This window comes from Chamaea fasciata, unplaced genomic scaffold (genome assembly GCF_029207755.1).
Source record: "Chamaea fasciata isolate MVZ Bird 193981 ecotype frontalis unplaced genomic scaffold, bChaFas1.0.hap1 SCAF_8, whole genome shotgun sequence".
Taxonomy (NCBI): Eukaryota; Metazoa; Chordata; class Aves; order Passeriformes; family Sylviidae; genus Chamaea; species Chamaea fasciata.
In genome coordinates this window covers 18,214,157-18,240,984 of record NW_027094093.1, presented here as the reverse complement: position 1 = coordinate 18,240,984, position 26,828 = coordinate 18,214,157, and the positions used below count along the sequence as shown (strand labels likewise).

The window sequence follows — 26,828 nt, the reverse complement described above, 5'->3', positions numbered from 1 at the left end:
AAAGCAGGGCAGCTTAATATTTGAAAGCACCTTTCAGTCTCAGTCAGTCTGCAAAAGCCATGTGAACTTGTGGCTCATTGGCAGCACTGCAGGGGCTCACGCAGTGCACGACACTGATTTATCTGTAGAAGGAAAATGAAGTACAGCCAGGTGATGCATTATGCCTTCCTCTTGAAGAAAATATCACAAATTAAATTATTTTCATTTGCTGCATAAATGTTTTCATATCAGCTGAGTAAGATAATATTTACTAAAGTACAGCATTCAAATCTGAGTTTCCATGTGCTCACTGCAATTTGGGCTTGGTTTTCTGACACTATCAGCAAGATGTTAAGCTTTTTTCAATGCAAAAAATGCAAATTTTCCATTTGCCTCCTCCAGTTTGGATTTTAGAGACATATAAATAACTTTGAGAGTTTGGGCACAGTACCCATTTTTCACTGCTTACTTTATTTTAGGAACATGAGTGATACAGCCAAAATAATGAAAATCAATTATATTACCTTATAAATTATAGTAGTTAAAAAATAAAATTATTCTGAAAATGTAACTAAATAAGGAGCGGTAAAAGGTAAACAACCTACTGTAAATATTTTGGCCACTGTGCTCTAAACTGTATTGAAATTATTTAAATATGATTTTAGAGTGAAAATTTTCTTTTCATATTGCTATGTCCTAAGTTGTAGAATCCTGTTTTCCAGACGTTCTGAGGTGAAAGATGTGGAGAGTGGGAGGATACACTCTTGCCCTGAGAAAGGTGGCTTAGAGACTTTGGTACAGAGCTTGGATTGTTCCATGATTTGTGCCCTTTTCTTTCATCATTTTCCCTGGCCTGAAAAAAGCTGGCAAAGCTTAGGCCAAATTTTGTCTTTAATGTGCAATTGCCCACGTGACTTTAGAGGAGATATGATTAGTCTAGAATTTTATACAGAAATGAAACTACAGCTTTGAAAATGGGAACAATGACTTAAAAGCACAGCTGAACCTCATGCTGAGACACTTAACTAATGCATGGAAAGTCATAATAACAGCAATGAAAGATCTCCAGTATGGATATATTTCTGGGAGTGGTACTTTCATTAAATTAACTGTTGTGGAAAGTTTTGCTTCAGAATGTGGAAAAATCTGGTCCACACCACTTAGGAAGAATTTCTATACCTCCTTAAGAGGAAAGACAGGTGAGAACCACCTCACTTGCATCCTGGTGTGACATTTCCTAAAGGTATATATAAGTCTACTCACATTAGGCAATGAAATCCAATTTAAGTGTCCTCAGGAGAAAATGTTCCAACTCACATTATGAAGGAGCAACAGAACAAAGAACTTCATTGCCCTGGGAGCTCCACTGCTCTCCAGAAGGCATGGCAAGAACAGTGAGCTCTGCTCCACCTTTACTGAGCAGCCTGGGTCCAGCAGACAAACACTGGCACCTTGGGACTATGTCATAGTCACTGCTGACTGCTACTGGTCATTGCTATCACTACCCATGTTTGCTAGATTACCTTGCACATGTTTCACCATCATTTAGCTGTGCATTTAGTGCTGTAAGACTGGACATCTTTATACAAAGCTGAAGCCTAATCCTGCTTGCTCTGTAGAAATATAATCAGACCAATTTACTCATGTAAAACTGTCTTTTTCTTTGCAGAAGTTCTGGCACAGAATTCTTCACACAGCACCAAGAGCGTTTAGGTTCTACAGAATTTTAACAATTGCATCAAACAGTTCCTTTTCTTTCTGAGGAATGGAAAAACGCAAAATGCCCAAATCCCAAAATGTGCCCCATTAAGGATGAAGAAAAGAAAGTTTTCATGCATTTACTATCCCCCATCTTCCTCCCTCCAAAGTAATAATTGACTTTATTAGCTCCACTCAGCAGCTTCACATGCTGTGTTAACAACACTGAAGTTGCTAATAAATACCTACTGCCTTCTCCCAAAAGAAGTTCATAGTATCAAGCTCGGCCTCATACATCAGTCACTACTCTAAGTGTAAAGACGCGTGTATGCCCAGGTGGATGTGCCATTCATGTATTAATATCCTAATTTATAAAAGGAAATTTACACAATAAAATCTTCCCCAGTTAGAAATTTAGAAATTTATCACAAAGCTGCTATGAAATATCCAGAGTTCTGCCAGCAATGCAATAATAATCACGTATTTGCAAGGCTGCTGCCAAACAACACAATTCATACTAGTCCAGAATGTTCAATATTGCGACAAAAAGCACAAACTGTAGTTCAAATATGTCTTCACTATGAATGCATTGGATCATTTACCTTAACAATGTGAACGTGCTCTCATTATTATGTTCAACTTGATTAGTGTGTAGTCTAACATTTAAAAGTGCACTTCAGATGAAAGAAGGTATGAATGCATGATTGGTCCTAATAAATTGAGCAACGCCGTAATGAACTGCAAGGGGTCTATAAGAAACTGATAGACACTGGACAGAGACACTCATAACTAGGGAAAAAAAATGGCAATAGCAAAGGGAAGACAGAGCGCTCTCTCCTGTGAAACAATGAAAGAGACCCCATCAGCCCACCTCAAATTTGCAAAGGCTAAACAGGAATAGATGGTATCCGTTTCAGCATTAACAGTGATAGTAAAAATAGCAAGAGTAGTATTGATGCTCTGCAGCAGCATCTGCTGGTTACTACAAGGAGACCCAGCATCTTCTTCAAAAATTGAGAAGAGTGGCTATAGAGGCATGATCTCCCTGATGCTCAAATGGTCCACTGATCAGGTTGCAGGATTAAGCTCAAGGAAATAAGAGTAGAGCTTTGGGTAAATCATGCCATGCCTCAGTCTTCCTGCCTGGAACATGAAATTATTCAAGAACCTCAACTGAAAGCACTTAGCATTTTATGGTACTGTTAAATCTTAACCACTGACACTGTTACAAAGAAAAGGAAAACAGAGAAGAGAATATTTGATTCAAGGGAGAAGCCACTCAAACAAGGAGGAAATATATTTGTTTGGACAAGAAAAAACAACTTTCACTCTGGAGGAAAATTGAATAGAAAGCACAAACTGTCTGGATGTTCACATGGTATGTCAAAGGCACGTAAAGCTGGAGAATGGACTACAAGGCTACCTTTGTGTGTTGATGAACCAGCACTAGTAAACCCATCCTTTTTGTATTCTAAGCAGTTCATGTAGTTTCCCTGTATGAACAATCTCCTTCTGCCTGAGGGGTGGCCCTTTCTTTTAGTCCACTTGGAAGTGGACTAAGTTAGACTGCAGCAAGGTATTTAATGGGGGGGGGAAATAGAAGAAGAAAAGCCCATTGTGAAGGGCAGTGTGGAAGAGCTTTTTCAGTTTAAACCCTTTTCTCTTTCACAAAAACTTCTTCTGCCAGGTAAAACCCCCAGGGCTGGTGGAGCCAGTAAAGAATGTCTATACACAGCACAGTGTAGAGTGCAGCTCTTTCTGAAGAGGTTAGATCAGATACAAAAAGCAGTTATGGTGTAATGCCTCAGCCCTCCCAAAACCCTTGCACTGTAATATTCTGCTTCTTCAGTATTGTCATATTGCTTTCAGTACCTGGCCTAATCTGAGCCATTTTCTTACGGCATGTCACATTTGAAGAAATACAGTAAAACCATCATCCACCAGACTGATAACAAAAACTACTCTTTATATACTGCCCATGTGTTTCCGGCTGAATATACCTGCAAACTGCCTAAATAGCTGAAACCACCCCTACTTAACAGAAAATAATTTTTTTAACAGTTGAAAGTAAGCAAAACGTCACAAAGAAAATCCTACTAGCACCCTTTCTGACGCTCTTTATAAATGGGTGTGGTTTTCTCTATTGAAAAGAGGAATGCAAATGCCCTCTCAGGCACATGATGCTTCTTAAGACATCCTGTGCAGGGCCAGAGGTTGGACTGAATGATTCTGATGGGTCCCTTCCAACTCAGCACATTCTGATTCTATGAATATGGTACAGGTCTAAAGAGATGGTGGAAAGTACTCTGCAGCAAATTTGGCATATGATATTGGAGAAATTGTTCAATGCTTCAGTCTTCTTTTCTGTAAAACAAGACTGATAATGCATTTGATAATGATAAATTAAAACAAGTTCTAAGGGTTCCATGCTATTGCTTCTTCCCAAATTATTGCAATACGTTGGATATGTCATCAGTTCCTTGGGGAGAAAAACCCCACAATCAAACCACGCAAGTGGGGACACAGGTATTCTTCCTGCCACAGAATTGGTGGAGTTTTGGGTTGAGTCAACCCTCCGTTTTGTTACGCACAACTAGAGTTTCACATTTCCTTGTGGCCCTACATTTTTGCATAGTTGTTGGATAGAGGCAAACTCAGGTGGTCAAGTAACCATGACTGCAGGATGTAACTACGCCTCTGTGCCCACTACAGTACTGTGGCTCTTGGGATCTTTCAGCTACAATGCTCTAAGGTCTATGGCTGCTGCTACATTGTGTCTGCTCTTACCAAGCCCAGTTTTTATGACTCACAGAAACTCGTATATGTGTGTGAATTATTGGCTTTTCAATTGATGGTGAGGGAGCAAAAAATCATCTACAAAATAAAAGCTTAGCTACTTACATTATAGTCTCACACATTTTATCATGTGTTTACTGTCAGAACGTGTTGTAGTTAATATCTGAATTTCTGCCAGACTGCTGACAGAGAGAATACGATCTATTTTAAGATTTTTTTGTGAAGTTACAACTGCTAGTCTGTAAATACTGTTTGCAATAATAGAAGCATTAATTTGACATAGCTATATGTTTCAAAAACGTCTGTAGTTTCCTTACATTTTTCATTCTCTTTGCTATTCCAATTAGAGAATGAGTGATTGATGCCTGGAGTTGCTACAGCATATTTTAAGATACAAAAATTATAGGAAACTTTTAGTTCATTGCTGTTGTTCAAATGGTGCTTTGTTGTCTAGAAATTTTAGATTTACCTATAGCTCCTCTTAAAATCAAATACAAACCTGAAATCTCTACACACACCATGAGAAAGGACACCAAAGAAAATCAGAGCAAGGGAGCACAGTGGAAACATGATAAACTTTTCCAGCTAGTTACAGGCTTATCTCTCTATAAGGCAAACAAAAGTAAATGAAAAGCTCTAGATTCAAACCACAGTAGAATTTTTTCCCCTAAGCTTCACGGTACAATTTCTTCACCCCCCAGGTTTTACACAGCATGTTTATACTTTCAAAACTTCAAAATGATCCATATACTGCAGGAGATTTAAATATCATGCACAAGGCATCCTCCACCCTATTTCTTGTTTGTATCTCCTGGAGCCAAATTCTTTAAATGACAACATTAAAATCATTACATTCTACTGCCTTTCAAGGCTGTTGCAGTTTTCTTGTATTCCCCTGTCTGTTTTAGAGCATACTGTGAGACAGCTTTGGATTATGTAATGAACATCCTTAAACCAAAAAACATCATTCAAAAAGGACTCTTTATCTTCATTGTCTCTGCTAGGGCGCCAATCATACATCCATCCCATTTAAAAACAATGAACATTATTAATTTTTTGTTGTTTTTAGTACAGCTGCATATGGAAGATTCATTTTCTGCCTTGATCCCTTTAAACTTGCATGTGCTTAAGGAGAATACATGTACTTTTCCAGGATGGCAAAACACAGCCATGAGAAATCTTAGTCTCTAGTCAGCCTTATTCAAGTCTTTTTTTTTTTTTTTTTTCCCCTTCACTGAGCTTTGCATAAAGCTAACCCAAACCCACATGGATTTCTATAATATCCAAAAAGAATGACAATGACTGATGTGATGTAGGTGGAAACTGCCTGAAGAAACCTAAATTGTAACAGGAAAAAAAAATTGACATTTTAGATTTTAAATGTTACACAGTTTTTATAAAGCCTCAGTCAATTTATTTTATTTATTCTAATGAAGAGCATTACAACTGCTTTACTGCACTGAAGCAAGCATCGATCACACCATTAATCACACCTTGTGAATAGTCACAAATCAAGTTCTAACAGCAAGCACTGAATCAGGAGCAATGAAGCATAAACTCCTTCACAATTTATGATCTCTCCAATTGCATCTTTTCAACCATTAAATTGCAAGATACCATAAATTTTTATCTTCTTCACTTCAGTCACATTATTGATTCTGCCTTGTGAAATATCGAATAGCTGTAAATCTAGGCTATTGAATTAAATTTAAAGTCTTGACTTCAGAAAAGAAACCCAACACACTGCCATGGCTGTTAATTTACACTGAGGAACAAATGATAGAAACATTAAAATTTAAATGGACAACAGGGATTTCAAAGAGCCACAGTTCTGTCAATCCCAGTCCTTGTCAACCTTGAGGGTTTTTCTTTTAGCCAAATTTTAGATCACAAAGTGTAATAAAATAAAGGCTCCAGGTGGATGCAGAACAGATAATTCTTGCAAACAAGTAAATGATTAAGAGGGTAAATCAGAGACACTGAATAAACGTTTAGGTTTTAATAACTTCACTGAATTCTGCACAATCTACCTAATTACAAGGCTGAGGTGCTATAATGCAAATAAAATTGGCATACTGGTGACAGTACATTTATACTTCACTTTACTAGTGAAAAGATCAGATCCCTTAATGTGCCCACAATATTCTCTCTAGAACATCATAGGCAGGTTCTTCTGAGAATGGTGCATCCATCAGAAATGAAAAGGAGGACCCACCAAAGTGGAAGCCTTTATTAATTAGTGGGAAAAATACATGGTGATAGATATAGAAGCTCCCTAGTGACTGGAAGAATCATGAAAGTAGAGCTGAAAAACGTGTTTAGGAAGAAAACACTGGGAGTCACCTAAATTTTCAGGGTACTGGTGGAGAAGGGGGAGTTTCATGAAGTTGTTGTGGGTTGTTCCAGTGAAAGTGATGTCTAGCCAAGGCCAAATGCCAGGTGTTGGCTGCTGTTGCTCTACATGCCCCAGTTTTCTGGGTGCCCGGAAAAAGCTCACAGTCATCTCCCAGACTCTCAGGTATTTCTCCCTCCTGCTCCTGGGAAACAGGGTTGGTCCCCTACATGGCCATTGACTTCAAGGTGAAGGCCTTATGCCAGCAGGAGGAAACTTTCTTCCACCATTTCCATCTCCAGCAAAGGAGCCCCTGCCTGACAGTGAATGTGTTCCTGGGTGCCCCACTTACTGTCCTCCAAGTTCCTCCTTCATGGACCACAAAGTTGTCCTCACCACAGGCTCGAAACACAATATCTAGTACACTGTTTACAGGATTCAGAGACTGAAATTTGTTTTCTGGTACATGGCTTAAGTAAATCCCCACCCCTTAGAAAAAGGCCATAAAGCTATTTGCCACTAGGAGGAACAGAAGCAGAGCAGACAGAGGCAAGGTCTCATCTCTATTGGAGTCTCCCACATCACCCTAACAGCCGTAGTCTTGGTTTCTATATGGCACAAATGGCAAAAAGGAATTTTTCCTGTCCAGGGAGTTGGCAGCAGGAAGTCCCCCATGGCTACCCACCATAGCTGTACTGGAGAAAGGACAAGGGACTGGGTGTTGGACGAAACAGAACAGAGAACACAGGCAAGGCAAGAGCTGACAAGACAGGTAGGCCTCTCCACTCTCCAGGTGTGCAGGGCGTGCAGTGGGGAATTTCCTCTCCAAGAGCAGTTCCACATCAGGAGCAAGCTCCTTAAGCTCCCAGTGATGGCTGCCTACTGTGCTTGCAGGTGTGTATGTAGGAGGCTGGGGTGGAAAGAGGGATGGAGCAGGTAGACGAGTCTCTGGAAAACAATCCCACCTCCAGGGAAGGAGGAAAATAGGCCTCTTAACCCAGGCTTTGCTGGCATAGTCAGAAGTGGCCTAGAGATACTCAGTTGTCTTTCAAGCCCAACCCTAGCTGTATTCAATCACATAAATCAAATCATCTAAAAGGGTTGTCTGAAGAGTTTGTAGCAGCAGGCATTATAACAGAGGGGTGGGATCATCATGGGTCCAGCATGTACCTACTTGGCCGTAACTTTCTTTCCTCCATCAGCTTTTCCAGACCATGACTATAGTTATCTCCCATTTTTTTCCACATAGAAAAAACTTGCCAGATATAAATTTTGTAACTGGTTTTATGATTTCATTTCAGCCCACCAAGACAAGAGTCAAGAACATAATCCTTTCAAGGAGATGAAAGGTAATAATTGCAAAACTCCAATTCAAAACTTAACCCTATGATTTCTTGGACAACTGAACTGGTAGCACTAAATTACCTCCCCTGCACAATAGCATGTTGTAACAGATCATACTATTTCAAGCAGAAAGGTTATCTAGCAGCATACTTCACAGGAGTGTAACACTTTCCCCCTCCTCCCCCACCCTGAATTTTGAACAAAAATGTTAATTCCAACAGACTACAGAAAACAATGTTGGTGACCCAGTGTTATATCCCAAATAAATGCACTGCATTCCCAGGCTGCCATTTCTCACTGGGGCTTTGAGTACTCAGTGCTTGGGATTGATGCGGCCCCTACTGAGTAAGGAGTAACTAGCACCATTTCCTCAGTGCCAATAACAAACATCTCTGTACTGCTTTTCATCAAAACAGCTCTTGCTTTCTAGCCCAAGGAGAAATGCATTTCAGTACTGACTGAGCCCATGCCCAGCAGAATCCTTCCACATAAAGCCACATAAAAATAGAAAGGATTTTGTAAGTTCATTTTAGATTATTTACAATCAGATTCACAACTCATTTATGCCAAAGAAAACACTGTTCTGTGGATTCTGAATTGCGCTTGTACCATCTCTGGGCTTTGCACTCCTACTGCTTTGTTGCTTACTGTCATTGGTTACTGTCACTTGGACTTCACTGTTGTTTGCAAACCTCCCTGAATCATGCAGTACCTAACCAAAATAGCTGCTGCTCCTCTTACTGTATTAATGAGTTCATATCTGGAAAGGAGTATCCTCTTCCCTTTTAACATCTGGAACTTTTTCAGAACAAAGAGTGAACTTTGGGTGTTAGGTCAAGGAAGTAAACATGAAGGAAACACTTGCTCTTTTTTCCTTTGATCAATCAGTTGCAAAGTTCCATGAAATAATCAATTAGCTAGAAAACAGAACAAAAGCTAAACACAAAAGACATGCTACATCAATAAATATTTTTGGTACATAGCCATAGAAATGACCAAATCTAAAACGGCCATAGGCTCAGACTCATATCCAGAAGTTTAAGTACTCTTTTCAGACTTACCTCAAAATTCTTTGAATTGCTTTGGTCTGAATTTCTTTTTTTCTCTTATATTGGACAGAAGATGTGCATGTCAGATGACCCTGGGCATATCATTTCTTCTGCTGGCAAAAACTTCCATGATCGTAATTTCTTTCATTTCATTTCCTATTTCAAGTGAAAAGTGAACATTAATCAACCAAAATGCTGAATTCCAGCTATGAAAAAGCACAACAGCAGGAACAAATAATAGTTGTTTGTAAAGTTTTTTAGTTTTTGACAGCTAATTAAAACTGAATCCAGATCAGTAATGCGTTCCCTGTCACTATGGAAAAAACTAAATAAAATGAAAGAATTGAAGAAAAAGGAGATTGATACATCTTTTACTAAACTCTCAGAAATGTCTCACACCTTAAAATTTGGGTTCCCTCAAGGAAAAGGAAAAAAAAAGGAAAACAAAGGGGAAAAAATGGGGCAAGGAAAGTAAGAGCTGTCTAGAAACAACACTCTTGTTGATCAAAACATCTGCTCAGAAACCTTGAGTATCCCAGAAATAGTATGGCTGGTGGAAACCAAAAACTTTTAACAATGAAGAACTGATAGGTGGCCAGAATGTGTGTACAGTATGGGGAAATATAGTGCAAATGTGTTGTGAAAGCTGGTGTCCCTGCTTGAGGAATTAACTGCAGGGCCTAAGGCACTCTGCTATTAGGAAAAGGCATGGCAAATGGGGAAGAGTTAACCATTTCCAGGTTTCATAATTTACAATACAGATGTGATATTTACTATATGGATAACCCAACTGAACTTAAACATGATAAACGCTCTTTCTTCTTGTGGAAAAACAGAATTGAGGAGCTTTTCTTCATACAATGTCTGTTATATGATGTTTCCTGTTAACATGTTTAAACCCAGACACTTGCATGTGCAAATGAAATATACTTCAAAGAACTGAGACTGGCATTACCAAGCAATCCAGCAATGAGCAGAAACCCTTGAGAAACCCTTGAGCAGGAAAACAATTAAAGAGAAGCTTTAATGAAGACCCCACAAACGTTTTATTAACAATAATACAATAAACATCGAGCACTATAGTCCCATTTTTGAACTTTCACAAATAATATATTTTACAGCACTTTCTGAGGTCAGGCAATTTTACTGTGTGATCAGTGGGAAAATGTTATGTTCCCAGACTCAGAGATGGCATGTGTGTGCCCAAGTACTATGAGATATAGTCTTTGAATTAGTAATTTTTTAAGGCAAACATCAATCCCATCTTTCTGTTGCCCATATCCCTTTGTACATTCACTCTCTAAGATTTGGCTGCCATCTGTAGCCAGTGCTTAAGCCATAAATTAATTTGAGCTAAGATACTTCCTTTGGAAGAGAAATTTTTTTTCTCTGTTTTTTTCATGTTAGTCATAGTCTGAAGAGTCTGTCCTGGAAGATCTATGGAGATGGAAATGGACTGGATATCCAGAGATGGAAATGGATGAGAAAGCTCACTGTAGACAAAAAGAACAGTCTTCCATTAATTACATAAGTAAATTCATAGCCCTGATCCCCAGATATCCACTCTGCCTAGGTCTGGACACCAAAACAGAATGATGTCTCTGTGCATGCTCTCTCCCTATATGCTGTGAAAAGTGTTAGTCTGTAGAATGCTGATTACACCTTTCCATTGGTGTAGACAGAGCATCTAAACTTATCTTTGGTTTGCCCCATAGGACATAGGATTTTCTTATAAAATAAATAGAGAAAAAAAATCAACTTCATATTCTTCTTTCATAAAGAAATCGTGCTCCTAATTAGGCCTGCAAAAAACTGCTAGAACTACTTTGTGCGCCTAAACTAAAAGCCTGGATTCAAAGAGACTTTCAGGAATTCAAAAGTTGGACCTAGATCTGAATTTGAAGCTAAAGACCATTGTACACTGTTCACAAAGCTTTGGTTTTACTTCTGCCTTCTCTTTTTCACAGCTGAACCATTTGATCAAAAAAGTTTTCAGAAAACTCAGTGAGTTGCTCTGAAACTCACTACAAAGTATAATACCAGCAACTTTGCACAAAAATTTCTGATTTAAAAATGATGGCAGATTTGGTCTAATTATCAATATGTTCCAGAACTTTCTAGGTTGTATTTCCTACCATTTTCCATTAACTTTTCTGATCAGGCAGGATCTGCTCAGAACTGCTACCTTCCCCACTTTTAAACAGTGCTGGCAAGTTGCCTTAAACTCCTGCAGATTATATTTTTAGTTCAATGAAAATTTAATAATCAGTAATTCTCTTTGAGAATTCACCTTTGCCCTTCCCTTTAAAATAGAAGGGGATGGTACAGGAAGATGGTGTAGTGCTCAACATCAGGAGCAAATGGCTGCTGTCCTTGAAGCGATCCGAGCTTCTAAGGAGCCAAGAACCACCTGACAACCTAAACCATGAAATTATGTGTTATGTGTCCTTTCCTGATTATGTTAGGAGGAAGTACTCGTATACCGGAATGAGCCCTCTAGCATGACAGAGCTCTATAGAGACAGCTCTGTCATTTGGAAGGGTGAATGCTACAGCACCCTTTAAATGTTCTTTCTCCAGGAAACAATGGTATTTGTTTGAAGGTGTGAGAAGGAAGACTGTTAAGCAATGAAAAGGACAGATCCATTGTGCAACAAGAAAAGTACTCACTGTGCAGCAGCAGCAGGTGCCAAGGATACTACAGGGTTTCCAGTAAAAGCTGTAATTAGGCCTTTTATGGCTATGACCAGAATCAGCAGTCTGTGAAGAGCAGTGAACTGCTCTCTTCCAGAAAACATAGGATTTCCCAAAGTTTTCCTAGGTCTTCAGGAGGATTCAGCCTTGCAGAAAACTGTTTAGAGAAAGATGAGTGCAGTGTGGCTGTATGCAGTCCTATCAGATAGTAATAAGTAACAAAAGCAGATAATTTTTAATATATAGTTATTTTCTAAATAACTAGTTACAAGATGCATAAAAAAGGTGTTTCTAATGTGAACTATAAATCAACATTTGGTAAGCAAGAAATTATTTAGCCAAATTCTCTCGAGAAACTGAGTATCTTGGCACAGCAATATTTTAGTAAGAATCAGGGAGGGTCTGTAGCAGTCTGCAATACAATCCTAACAAATTAACAAATATTTTTTGAAAACTGATGTCAGTACGGAGATAGTAATATTTCAAGGAGGGAAAAGAACACTGAATATAAAAGAGAAAAATGCGTGAGAATAAAGACTTAAATTATACCGGGTCACATAACAACCATCTGTTGTATTTCTTGCTCATCAGAGAGTCAATTTTAATCATCCATTTCCATCTCTGGATATCCAGTCCAGTTCTATCTCCATAGATCTTCCAGGACAGACTCTTCAGACTATGACTAACATGAAAAAAACGGAGAAAAAAATTTCTCTTCCAAAGGAAGTATCTTAGCTCAAATTAATTTGTGGCTTAAGCACTGGCTACAGATGGCAGCCGAATCTTAGAGAGTGAATGTATAAAGGGATATGGGCAACAGAAAGATGGGATTGATGTTTGCCTTAAATAAAAGCCTATATAAGTTAAGTCTGAGGTTGATGAATAGTTTCTGCATATATGACATTTTAGTGACTGCTGAATGTAGCAATTCTTGGCAGGGTGGTGATGGTGAAGTGATGCTGGGAGCCAGAGACAGTGCTGGAAAGCCAGAAATTATGGGATCTGCTCAGCTCTGTAATTTTGGCAGAATATACTAGTGAGCACATGAGTCACACCCTTCACTTTGCAATTTTTGTCTGGTTGATTGATATGAGAACACCAAGGGACCTTACTGAACACAGATCTCAAACTCAGATATTAAAAGTTTCACCATGAATGTTCATCTTCTTAATTATACAATGTTCACTGTATTTGTTCTGGATTGCTTTGAATATCTATTTTGTCATTCAGTAAATGTTTTTGGGCTCAAAACAAATAGCCTTTCTGCATCATGACTAAGAGAAGATGGCATTTAGAGTCATTAATTAGGTAGTCTTAGACTGAATGTGTACATTACAGGAACATTTTACTTCTCAGCAGGGGTATTTTAGAGAGTGCTAAGGAAATTTAGTGCATTTTGTAATGGCTGTTGGGGGAATATGTATTAACTCAAAACATTCATTGATTATTGGGTTCAATTATTGCAGTTCTGAATGATGTCAATATTGCAGAATCAACTCTACTAGCTAAGTACAGATCTAGTCAGTGTAAAGGAGAAAGCATGGCAAAAGCAGGCGTAAAAAACCCAGACAGCTGACTCTACAGTCAAAATTTGTAAATGTATTGAACTGGATACTGAGCAAAATATGGAAAGAACAAACCTACCACAATCTTACTCTGTAGCATTTGGCCTGTAAGGGTTGTCAATGCCTGTATTCACAATGCAAGTAAATTAATAAATAACACAATCCATTTAAGATGCAATAACTCTTATTTACCACTTAGATTTTCTCCATAGATTACAACAATTGTTCTGTGATTATCATTTGAGACCATATTTTATTGTGTTTCCCATTTCTCTACTTTTGCTTGCCTGCCAAGACTTCAACAACTGAGCAGAGATAAAGCATCCTTAGTCTAGGGCGGAACTGCCAATTGAAACAAAGAATTTTGATATAGGGTATGTGGGAGGGCAAGAAAACACTTCTATCACTTCAAACATTTCTATCACTTCAAACATGCCCTCAAGCCAGGACCATGTTTGTAAACTACCTGCCTCACACCCTCAGCACATAACAAGGCTCGAGGCTCTGTTTAGATTTAGCCACCAGTGAATTTTCCCATGTGCCAGAATTAGCCTAGCAGTAGCTGCAGGACAACATCGCTCTGTTATCCTCTGCTATTATGGTCAATTTAGGACTGATTCAGGAATTCTACTGCACAACTTTCAAATCAAAACTAACTAAATAACTGCTCAGTAATAACAAAAACATCACTAGATTATCAACTCTGTGTTTAGCACAACCCTAAAATATGACCATATACCAGCTACTGTGATGAAAACTAACTCCATCCCAGCTGAAACAAACACAATACTTGATTAAGAATGGGTATGATCAGATGTTTACCACACCATGATTTTTATGATTTCATACATGAAACGTGCCTGACTTCCAAGGACTGTTTTTCTATTTAACATCATGAGAGGCAGATACCATGTTTTCCATGGCACTGTACATTTAGTTTCTTGGGAGCAAACTTGCATCACTGTATAATTAGACAGTTATATTTAAATGCACCTGCTGTGTCAATGACTCTTCTCTGTGTCTTGACATGTCAAATCTGAAATTAGCCTGCACTTTCTAGAACTGTCTTTAGTAAAGGATGAGGAGATACTTTTCCATTGGGTTAAATTCTGCAGGTGTTGCACCTGAAACAGGGAACTTGTTCTCAGATGCACTGACCCACCTACACAGATTTTATAGCCTCCAGTGGGGCATGTATTGCATTCTTTTCTCTGCCAGCTCAATTTCAACAACCACAGAAGGACAAAACAGTGTTGAGCTCATAGTGTCAAAGCAAACAACTGCAAATCCTCCACATGCAATCATGCTCCCTTTACCTTTCTGTTCTCTAATCCATGACAAGCATGTTTGAAAACCAGGCTGGACAATAAGGAGCAGAATTTCTTACTGTTACCCATATTGTGCCATTTTGAGGAATGACTGCAATGGTTTTAAAGTTGCATTATCAAAAAAGAGGGAACATACATGTCAGAAAGTATGATCAGATGTGCTCTTCACAAGTGTCAGTCCAGATTAGCTTCAACGCAGAAAAGCAAAACTTCAAAAATACTGCCAACATCATCTTTGTCATAACAACAAAAGTAGTAATGACGAATAGTGGGAATTTATATTGATGCTGGCTGGCATCAATAACTCTGCTGGCAGAACCTCACCTAGCATATTTACTTACTTCATCTTTAGTTTTAACATATTTAGCTGCATATGGCATTCCTGAATTACATGAAGTTGAAAGTGCTGAGTGGTCCTAATTCCCACTGACTTCCCAGCGAAATGGAAAGGATGCCTAGCACCTTGCAGGGTGAGAATGCAGCATTTTCCTATGTCTACTTCTGTTCCTAACTCTCTGTAGCAGAATCTTGTAATGTGTATTCCAGATGGTTTTTGTTTCAAGCACCATTCCACTCAAGCCCAAATGCTTATAAAGTCCCTATAGATTACAGTCTGGAGGCTGGGAATTTCTGCTTCAGTCTACAGCAAGGAAATACATAGGCACTTTAATTTGTATACTGGCAGTTGCAATGTTATAACATAGACCCACTTAAGGCTGAACTATACTGAATAGAATTTGCAGATATTAGAAAAGCCACTGCTTCAATTCAGTGTATTTATTACCAATTAGATTTCTTAAATTTACCAGCAGCAACTATTTCACTAGCAATGAAACAAACACACCAAAAAGATACAATACAATTTTCATGTCCTATCTGCTGCAAGAACTAGTCTCAAAATCAAGTACAAATGAAACCACCTGACTGCGTTGGCTCACTTTCAACACGCCAGTCTCCCTGACTTTGCCAAAGAAATGTTCCGAGTCTCACACTGAGAATGACAGAATATATGACTCCAGTGGCCCATAAAAAGAAGCAGAGAAAATGTAAAGCTGGCAGACAATGTCATCTACTGGCAACAACTGTATGACTTTATAAATCTTTTTCTGTTGTTTCTGCGTCAAAGGTGCAGCTTTAAGACTAGAAATATTTGTAACTGCACACATGCATTGTAGCTAAAATATACTCTCACACATTTTATTTTACTAATGAAAAAAATGGACAGCTAATTTCACATCTGACATACAGGTATGACTCAACAGAAATCAATGAAACTGCATCACTTGAGGCAATAATAAATTTGACCCAGAGTTCTTGTTTCATTTTAACTTATCAAGAGAAACCCAGAGCTAAAATTAGCTTACAGTAGAAGTCACATGGTAACATGAATAAATCTCTTCCCACTAGTTCTGTGAAGATGCCTCTGGCTGTGAACCACAGCCATCTGTGGGCAATAATCCTGTCTATCTAATAAGTATCAGGCAAAGTCTTAAATTACGTGAGACTGCACTGTACATTAGAATAAAGGAACAATGACAGATGGCAGAAAGCCCATGAGGTCACTGCAGGGGTGAATAGAAGTGTGCAAAATGCAGTGAAGGAACTGCTGGGAAATGTAGGTACATACAGTCTTCAAAATATTTTGCAAAGAATAAACAAACTATAAGTAAACTGCAAAATATCCAGGTAAAGAATAATCCTATCTGTGCTGCTGTTTCACAGAAATGGAAATGCATCCTTATCTTGACACCCTCACCAGAACAACTATTAAGTCTTTGCCAATTAATGGGAAGTGGAAAGGCATAAAGTCTGCAAGAGGTTTAAGAGAGAAACTATGTTCAGGAATTATGCAACCCTCCATGTGTTTTTTCTACCTGGAAATAGAAAGTGGCAGAAAATGAAGCAGGACAATGATGTAGATGGAAAATGCCTCTTAGGAATAGCTCTAAAATTCATCTGATTTTTGGAAGAGGTACTCTTTTGTGATTCCTCCCAGGCACCACCGCCGTCAGACTGTAATATGCAAAATCAGATTCTGAAACTATTAGAAGGCCCGACAACAGGTAATTAAACTGACAAAGAACTTTAGATATTGAAATCTGGCTTCCTACCTTAAGTCTGTCTGTAGCTTTAAAATGGAAAATACCTTAGCATCAAAAACTAAACATTTCTTTTGTGGTAAGATAGCCTGATGCTTCGATTAATCTGATAATTTTACTTATGAACCCCAGCCTGAGTCAAATGTATTCACATAGGGAGTGTCACCTCTGGATACTGCAGATAAGTACACTTCCTAAAATGGCTCATTTCAATCCCTGGAAGTCTTACTGAAATACTTTCATTAATTGGTGCTAACAGAACTTCACCAAAAAAGAGCAAGAACTCACTGTCGTGGCCACTTGCATGTTACCAAGTAGTTGCAATGTTTGTCTGAACAGGATTCATAGTGTCCAACTGAAATCAATTTTTTCCTACAAAACATTACAACGGTTTATCAACTGAACAATTATGTTTTGTTAATATGCAAAATATGCATTAATGAGAGCATTTTGACAATTTTGCAGGTCTACCATATATCACGAGATCAAGGAAATGGGCCACTTTCCATTTTAAGTGGTTTTCATCTACTTCTATCCCTTTTACTTCTTCTACTTAAAAAGTTTTCCCTGCCTCTAAAGATTTTCTTTGCTAGTCTTTTGTTAAAGAATTTTTCCCTCACTTAAGAATGTGCAGACAAGCAGAACTTAAAAACATTCTTTTGAAAGTGAAAAAACCCTTTTAAATTCTTTTTGCTCCACATTAGCCTCTAATCACTTGGGTTAAAAACTTCGTATTGTTTCATATACTGATTTTCAAATAACAATGGTACATGCACCAATGGAAATTTAGTCTTCGTGGTCCCTTCAGGGTTTTCTATGACTATTACAGTCCCTACTGACAGATTTTGTACAGCACTGACTTCCCACACATCTCCCTACAGCACAGTCCTATTTACACAACTTATTACATTAATCCAAAGACATTGGAGACTTCACAGGCACTGCCTGACATGTAAATGCCATGATACTTCATCATTAATATGTTTATTATATGGATTTATCAAGCTCTGAGTTGATACTTATAAATCTGACAGTATTGCTCACGTACAACAGTATTAAACACAAGATATTTTTTACAGGATTGGAGGCTCATCTACACTACAGACTTGAATAACTTCTGAAAATTCAGTGTCTGCTTTCCAATGGCACTTACAAAAGTGTTGTGAAATATCTGATAATTGAAATCTCTCAAAATCCTTCGGGAAGATGGGTATATCAACACTGAAGACTGAAGAATGCACTATTATTATTCTCCAAAAAGGAAATAATACTGGAAAGCTTTATCAGTCTTTAAACAGTAAACAAAATGCACTGGAACATTCAAGCCAATTTCACTGGTTGGGAGAGTAATCACCACCCAGAAAATTAGGACAACATTTTCTGACTGAAACACAAATTAACTGCACCACATTACAGAACAGAGCAATTACACTTTAGATCACACTTTACAAAATCTGAGACATTCATTAAAGGACAGGTGATGGTTTAAGGCAGTTCCAAATCTCCTCCTAGGGCACAGGGATCACGTGGTACTTTTAAGTCATCTGGAGACAGTAAAGAGAAATGTCGTATCCATCTGCCCCCTATTCACACCAGCCAGCAGGCAGAAGCCAGTCCAAAGTACACACAGATATATATTAAAAGATATGGTCATGGCTGCTGCTGTGTCCTCCTACTTCTGAGGGAAAAAAGGAGGCAAAAATTTTCCAAGCAAAGCTTTGGAAACTCCCAGAGTTGAGACTTTTACATTGAACAATGCATTAAGAATATCTGGGAGGGAAAATCCTGTGCTGGCAGATAGGAGGACTGGATGATCTACAATGGTCTGTTCCATTTTTAAATTCTATCATCAGATTTGTCCTCAAGTACAAACCCTCTAGGAGTTTCTTGGGGGCGGTGCATCCCTCCACAACCCCTACTGCGGGCTCTGGCTTAAAAGCCACAATAGAGTCCTTAGAATCTAACAACAAGAGCTATTCTAGGCGCTGGTTAGGAAAATGGGATTTAAAGGAAGTTTCTACTATTGTGCAAAATTAGGGCAAAAAATCTCCTTTCAGATAAGCAACAAAGTATATCAATTCCAACAGTTTGCTCTCCTGCTGTTGTATCCATCATAAAGAAAGAAGTCTTTCTGTGGTGAATAAAGGTGATCGTCTAATCAATTAAGATTTCATAGAAAATACGGAACAATTCATCTGTCTGCCCCACCCTCTTCCCAGGTTGAAACAGGACCTTTCCACTTTACTCTGCATGTCACTTTTGTTAAAATGACAGGCACCTCACAGAAAACACCAAACATATATGTAGAGAGAGAAGAATTCCCATTTTGAGATCCACCATACAAGTGAAGGCTTTTGAGCTGTGAATTTGATTGCTCTGTATTGGACAATTGCTTATATAGTATGATATGTATCATTTTTGTATGTGTGGTTATTCATGTATTACATTCTGATCATGATTACACTTATTTTGATTACACCAATTTTATTAAAGGCATTTCTGAAACTGATGTAAAGTGTAAACTGCACAGGAGTAATAGTAATACAGAAGTAATAGCAATAATTCACTGACCTCATTATTGTCCATGACAGTTCACTGATTCAGTTGAATACAGCCAATATCTCCACCAAGCACAATCTATTTTGGGCTATCATGGGCTGTGGCAGACTGAGGTTTTTTATACCTGTTGAAAACAATTTTTTTTGCACTGTGTTGTAAACTTTCAGCTGAACTTTCAAATTTGATTTCCTTTAGCCATAGCTATGTAGAATGTTAGTCATTCATTTATCCTATTTTACTTGAAGATATCTTAGAGACTTCCAACTCCTCTACTGAAGGATGAAGACCAACTGTTCGCAGTATTCAGAGTTTTAAGGCTAATGTGGCTTCACAATGACATTAGCTTTAGCCTCTAACAACAAGGACAACGCCAAAGCATAGCTTCATTTTCTCTTTATCTGGCTATAAGTCAGAAATAAGTTTCTGGCTTCTGATCATTTCATATGCAGAAAATATAAATAGAAAAATAAGCATTAAAAAATTTAGAAGGTAAGTATTGAACTTGCAATGCCTGAAGTATATTCTAATGGAATTTTTCTGTTGCTGGTACTGGTTTAAAATGGTTTAGGCTTAACAAATAAAGGAGCAAAATAAGGAGAATGATAAATTTAAAAAAGTATGGACTGCTGTCTATATGAAAAGCAGAGAAAATGCAAATAAACAAAGAAGGAAAACATATCCCCTAAAATAATATTTTAAGATAAGACTTTAAAATATAGATAACATTACGCTTTATCTAATCTACAAAAAAATCTCAGAACCCAAACCCAACAATGAGCAAAAATCCCAGCCAAAAGGAATTGCAAAATACACCAATTTTACTCAGCTTACCTGGGGTTCACACCGCAATTCATAGAATCTGTTTTTCTTTTCGTTATGCTGCATATGCTTTTGAAGTATTGAACTTCAATACACATATTGTTTCACAAAAATATTTCCCTTCAAAAGCCCAAGCAAACAAAGCAGGTGTTTACGGAGTGCATTTGAAAATATAATTTCTTTTACCTGACTTTTCCTCATTTCAGCGTTTTGGGCATATGGTGTGATTCTTGGTCCTGTGCAGGGCCAGGAGTTGGACTCAATGATCCTTGTGGGTCTCTTCCAACTCAATATATTCTGTGATTCTGTGAAAGATAGCGTCACAGCTGGCAGTGCTTCTAGGTGTAAGAAATTAGAGTCACAAGATTTTAAAATTAAAGATAACTGATAACCTGACTCAGGCATATATTTTATAAACATCTCTGTAGCACTAAAAAACCTTTAAGAAATCCCCAGATGTATATAAAGAATTCCCCACCTGAAATAACTATTCTGGAATATTTAAGAGAAAGAGAAGGAATAAGAAGACAAATAAGAACTATCTTCGTGGGAAATGTTTAAATTAGGCTACTTCAAAAAGACCTGATAATATAGAAGTGGAAATTCTCAAATTATCACTTTATTTCTCTAGACAAGGTTGGGCTAGTGTTATATGACATTTTCAGATGTTCCTAACTTATATTATCATGAAGTGTACACAGTCCCCTCAAATCAGTTTTTTCCCAACCCTGCTCTTTGCAGCAGTGCTCTTTTTTTATCCAAGACATGAGCTAAAAAGGAATCTGGATGTTTTAAGCACACAGAAAGACAGAACTTAACTACCCTAATACTTACATCTTCCTGACATAAGACAGACATCCCTACTGCAATTTCAATGACACGCTCTGATCTTAAAATATAGCACAGCCATGCATGCTAATAGGACTCAGTATAGTAAACCCATGCTCCAGAGAGGGTCTGCAATCATACTGCAAGATCTGGCTTAGAAGAACTGATGGATACCCTACGGAGATAAGCTTGGCTCAGACCTCGGTTGATCCTTAGAGCTTTCACCCTAGACCAAATGAAAGCCCTCAGAAGCAATCATTAAATGCATCTCCTTTTTTTTATCCCAGGAAGTACCTGCAAAATAAAACATACCTTAGCGTTTCTATAACTGGAAGCATGAATAAGCAAGACAGGATTGCAGACAGAAGGGCGAGCTGTATGCCTGGTGGGGAGCAGGCCTCATATGCCTTTCAGATGTTAGAGTAATGAAGCAGTGGTAAAAAAAAAAAAAAAAAAAAAAAAAAAAAAAAAAAAGTTAAAAAAAAGAAGAGGAAACAGTCAACAGGTCAAGGACTTGAAACCCCTACTAAGCCCTACCATGCTGCAAATTTCTATCTCCTTCTCTTTCCCCATGTGCTCTGTTACTGGAACAGCGGACTCTAGGAGGTGTCTAGCATGGCCTTGTTCTGCAACTTGCCCTGGTATTTTGAGAATACACTTCTGAGAATGGTGTACCAAATGGATGTTTAGCTGATCTAGCTACTCAAAACAGTGCTGGCTGCTGTTCCATTCATATTTGTAGCACTGGCCATTTCCCAGTACTTTAGAGACTCTTCTTTGATTACTTTCCATCCCATTAAGAAGCTGAGAGAGCTAAGTTCAATTTGCCAATTACTTAGGATTCTGTAAAACTGATATAAAGTAATTAAAAACCTTTGCAACTCTGCTAATTATCTCTGTCATTGCAGTCACCATGTGAGACAAACCAGCCATGTTGAGGAAGGCACAAAGGCATAACTAACCAGCACTGTAGAAAAGCGCTGAGCAGAAAGGCCACTCACCAAATCATAGGTGCTTTACTCTGTATTGATTTATATTTTCTGCATCTTGGTCATTACAGGATTACATATAAATCACATTAAAGTATATTTAGGGAGCTTAACACGTTGAAAGAGGTAGAGTGTTTTTATTTTACTGAAGAATGGGCATTTGATGCCACTATTACTGGTTCCCTGCAAAGGAAATTAATACATCAAACCTAACTTTGTGGGTGTTGTTACGAATTTCACTACATCTGTGAGGAAAATAAGAGAAGGAAAAGTATCAGTCCAATTTAAAACTTGATTATACAGAAATTAAATCAATTAATTGATGTCTACAGGAAGATGCCTTGCAACTCACACTGTAAGAAAAAAAAAAGAAGAAAAAATATTAGCAACGAAAAGGAATCACAGTTCTGTGATCATTGATATTTTTTATTTTGTCAACAGGATTGTCATTTGATCGCCAAGACAGTGTCAACCACCTCCTATTCCATCTCATCATATAGATAAATCACTTGCATACATCTTTATACCCTCTCGTGGCTGACACAAGGCAGCATTAGTTACAAATACACTGCCAATTTGAAAAGAATGAAGAAATACAGAAAAATAATTTTAAATTTCCCCATAGTTATTTCAAAACCTTAGTGATTTGACCATTATTTTTATCAACAGGTGCTTTATAAGCCTGGCCTGAGTAATTAATTGGATAGACAACTGTGGCAAAAATCTACAAAGCGTCACGTCTTCAGGGGCAAAACCCAATAACAATGTTAAACAGTGACCAGACCGCTGGTTTTTGTTTGTGTTTTGGTTAGTGTTTCAGCCCAAATTCAGAATAACATCTTAAGCCTGTGATTAAGGTTCCGTTGAATTCAAAGCATTCAAAGGATGTGCCTAAAGTTCAGTAAGTCTTTCCACATTTTTAAAAAATTATAGCTAGACTGTTAGAAACCCGAAAACAACAGAAGTACAATGCTGTTAGAGATTTTGGCAATTTATTTCAAGAATACCAGGCCAAGTTGCTGAAGAAGTTTAGACAATACCACCTGCATTTCTAAAATGAAATTTCCTAAACTGTTTTCATTATCTAAATTGAAGTACAACCAAGCAAAGGAACAACATAAGTAGAGAAATAACTTTTTAACTTCCCCATGAAAACATTATTTTTAAATCACAATTCCAGTTAACAATATTCCATCAAGGCAATTATAATGTAATGACAAAACAGACTAGTGGCTATGGTGATTTGTTGAACGACCTTCTGAAAAATCAAGTACGACAAATGTTGGAGCAATGATGTCCATCACTTTGAAGAAAATGATTTCCAGCTTCCTTTACAAAGACCATCTCTGTGAGTCCCACTAATGTTTTCTTGGAGAGCAATAAGAAGCAAAGATATATTTGCTAATTTACTTTGGGTTCATGGCTTGGATCTGTAGGCAAGAGTAGATAAGGAGGTCAACTCAAATAATTTCAATTGTTAAAGTGGAAATCAAATTGGGGTATTAAAAATAGAAAGCTTGGTGTTGGCATTGAAATGTTATTATGCAATATTCCATTTTAGTATTGTGCAAATGGGATCTAAATATAGACAGTGATTTACGTGTATGAAGCATATACACACGCTGTCACATGCAAGCTTACGTATTTTTGTGTAGGTACAAATATACATACACACTAATCTGTTTAAGAGAAAGAAGCAGAAAAGTCTACAGTGCCTTTTCTTACTGCTATGGCTAGTAAAGGCATTAGCCAGATGTTGAAACTCATAGGCATCAAACAGCAGTGATCATTATAGTCTTCAATCACCCCATTTAGAATTTACAATAAGCTAAGCAGAAAACCATTATTTCCACCTTCAGTATAAAGTTTTCCTCTGGCTGAAAACAGAGTTCTGCAATGGACTGATGCACCATCTGTTCTAACTTCAGAACCCTTTTCTATGAAACTTCCAGCAAGGGGAACAAGCTATTGATGAGACCCCGGAATATAAGGACATCATTAGTGAGTGTCATAATAAGATTAAAATCCCTTGAGGGCTCTCATCAAAACCTAGATTAAAAAGAAACAAAAAAAAAGAGACAATACTGACATTATAGTAACAAACCATAATATAAGGCATAAAATTAACAAACATTATGAATTAATCATACTTAGACAATTACAATCCATATGGCTAGTTAAACTCAATCTGCTACCTGTAGTGGCATAGTCTGGATACTGTATATTCAATGCCAGTGCATTTCTCCCAGGATGTAATTACTTAATTTTGTGAATGAGAAAATGATGTGTTAAAGCCAATGTTTCCATGGATTCAATGCCCCAAGTCAGATAAAATGTATGAGTGCTTATCAAATCTCATGACAATTTTTAACCCTATTTCATCACACTCATATTATCTTTAGGTAGGTAAGAACAGTGAATCACCTTCACACTCACTGCTAAAGTTAATACAAGAAACAAACTGTGTTCAAAGTCCAATTTTCTGCAAACAGGATTCTTAGGATTTAGATGATAACAAATAGCAAAAGATTGATTCAAGAAGTAGTTCTTGAGGTGCTTTATCACTTGAAGCACACACATTTGGATTCTGAGAGCGACTACTTTCTCCTTACCATTCCACTTATATTCAGACAGGAGATTTCAATCTCTCAGAGGATTTGGCATTGAGATTCTGACTCACTTGCCTCTTTTGCCATACACAGTATGTCACCTCTGGTGATATACAATTAGAAGATGGGGGAAGTTGCAGCTCCTTAAAAAAAGGCAAAACCAAACCAACAAAACACCAGACCAAGCAAACTGTAATATTTTAGTCCTTTGTAGACTCTGTAAGGAATTTCAGGCTAATGCTTGATCCTTCCTCATATTATGCTCTGGAGTCCAGCCTGTTCTTCTACAGCATCTGGAAGATTGTCCTAAAAACAGTTTATGTCTAGCATAAGCAAATCAGTTGGGCAATATAACAATATACTTCATTACTTTGCTTGTTCTCTGAACAGACCTGAATTTTAAAAATATGAACATTTTAATTAATGGCAGACACACATTAGAAAAAGAGAGTTGTTACATGGAAAAAGAACAATATATACCCCAGGACTATCTCAAGATTTATTCATTCAGTTATTCAGATCAGGCTGCTAGAAGGAGGAAAGACAGTATTCTTGTATCATAGACTCACATGCCTACCAGAGGACTCATTTTGGAGGGAGGAGAAGACATCATCCTTCATTTTCCACATTAATTGGTTATTAAAAATAGGTGGGACTAGTGAACTACAACGAAAATGAAACATTTTATGAAATTGTGAGGATTTACATGCTTATAGGTCCAGAAGTTAACATTTGCACTTTTCTGTTTAAGTATCACAAAATAATATCAAAACCCAAGACAGGTCTATAAGCTCCAGGTATACTTCAGTCCTTTTGCGTCAAGAACAACAATCACGACAAACCCATTTAATTATTTTGAGACCCTGGCCATAGAAATCCATTGCATCTTTAAGTAAAAAGTGAAGAAAAAAAAAAAAGTAATGACTGCTTGAAATAAACAGACACTTGTTAACCCCAGCATTTTATTACTTTTTAATCTCGAGTCTGATGCAATCAAAGTTACATACAAAGCATTTCTGGTTCTGGATTCTTCTTTGGTTTCCAGTGGACAGGTACAATTTCCCAGTCTCTGACTGGCAGGCCTTATTTAGAAAATACGTACTTTCTTTGGGTCCATAATCTCATTTATCTTAATTATTTCTGACATGGGGCACCTACTACATTGTGCAATTCCAGACAGATAATTTGGCTTCCTTCATAGTCATTGTGATGTGCTCCAAATCTTTTTAAAAGTTACAGTGTGGTTTCAGAAGCAAACTAATTCTAGTGGCAGCACTGGAGGCTTTAGAACACAAATGGACCTTTCTCCCTGTCCAAGAGTAGAGTCTGCGTCCTGGCAACTATGACCAGTAAATGTTTTTCTTGTTCAATAATATATACTTAATTAAAGAAACCAAAGGGCACTCCAGTCAGTCTCGTGGAACCATTACTGCACATTTTGAATGGTTACAATCATTCAGCTTTCAACCACATGTTTCATAACGCCTTGTTAGGAGCACTATACTCACCATGAAATCCTGTACTTGTCATGACTTATTGCTTAATTAAAATAATGTAATCAAAAACCTCACAGAACAAATGTTGACTGAAAAAATTATGCTAATCTTATACATATCTACTATTCAGATATTACTTTCAACAGAATAAGTTGACTAATGTGTTAATAAAATGAAACATACCCAACTATCTTGTCAAATGCTATTTTTATCTCAGCATTTACATACATTTGTCATGAAGGGGGTACATTCTGAGTAAAAGGAATAAACACTGTTATGATTAAACATGTCTGACATGATGTTCTCATCTGAGCATCAGGCAATGCCACATGCATAGGAAACTTGCACTCATGCAGTCATAAAGCCAATGGCTTCATATCAAAATCAAACTTACAGAGAGCAGGACAGCTTTATTTAGCAAGGACATGCATCTGATTAGATTTGTTCTGAATTTGGCCCTGAGCACTCAGATTAAAAATGTGACACAAAGCTTGAACCAAGTATAGTCTGGTAGGATTGAACACTGCATTTCACTGAGACCAGAATTTTTGTACAGAAGGTAGAAACGGAGAATAATCTTCTCACTGTCCACAAATACTTCAGGATGTTATCAGCGTCAGGAAGCAAGGGAGATCCAGTCCCCTC

The 26,828-nt window shown here is 37.6% G+C and overlaps 1 long non-coding RNA gene across 1 annotated transcript; it reads right to left on the bottom strand.

The window, feature by feature from the left end:
* Positions 1 to 19,506: 19,506 nt before the first annotated feature.
* On the bottom strand, positions 19,507 to 21,443 carry LOC136293036 (uncharacterized). Its single transcript, XR_010722070.1, has 3 exons — positions 21,402 to 21,443; positions 20,448 to 20,599; positions 19,507 to 19,566 (listed from the first exon to the last, which is right to left on the bottom strand). It is a non-coding gene; the product is annotated as an uncharacterized lncRNA (long non-coding RNA).
* Positions 21,444 to 26,828: the final 5,385 nt, after the last annotated feature.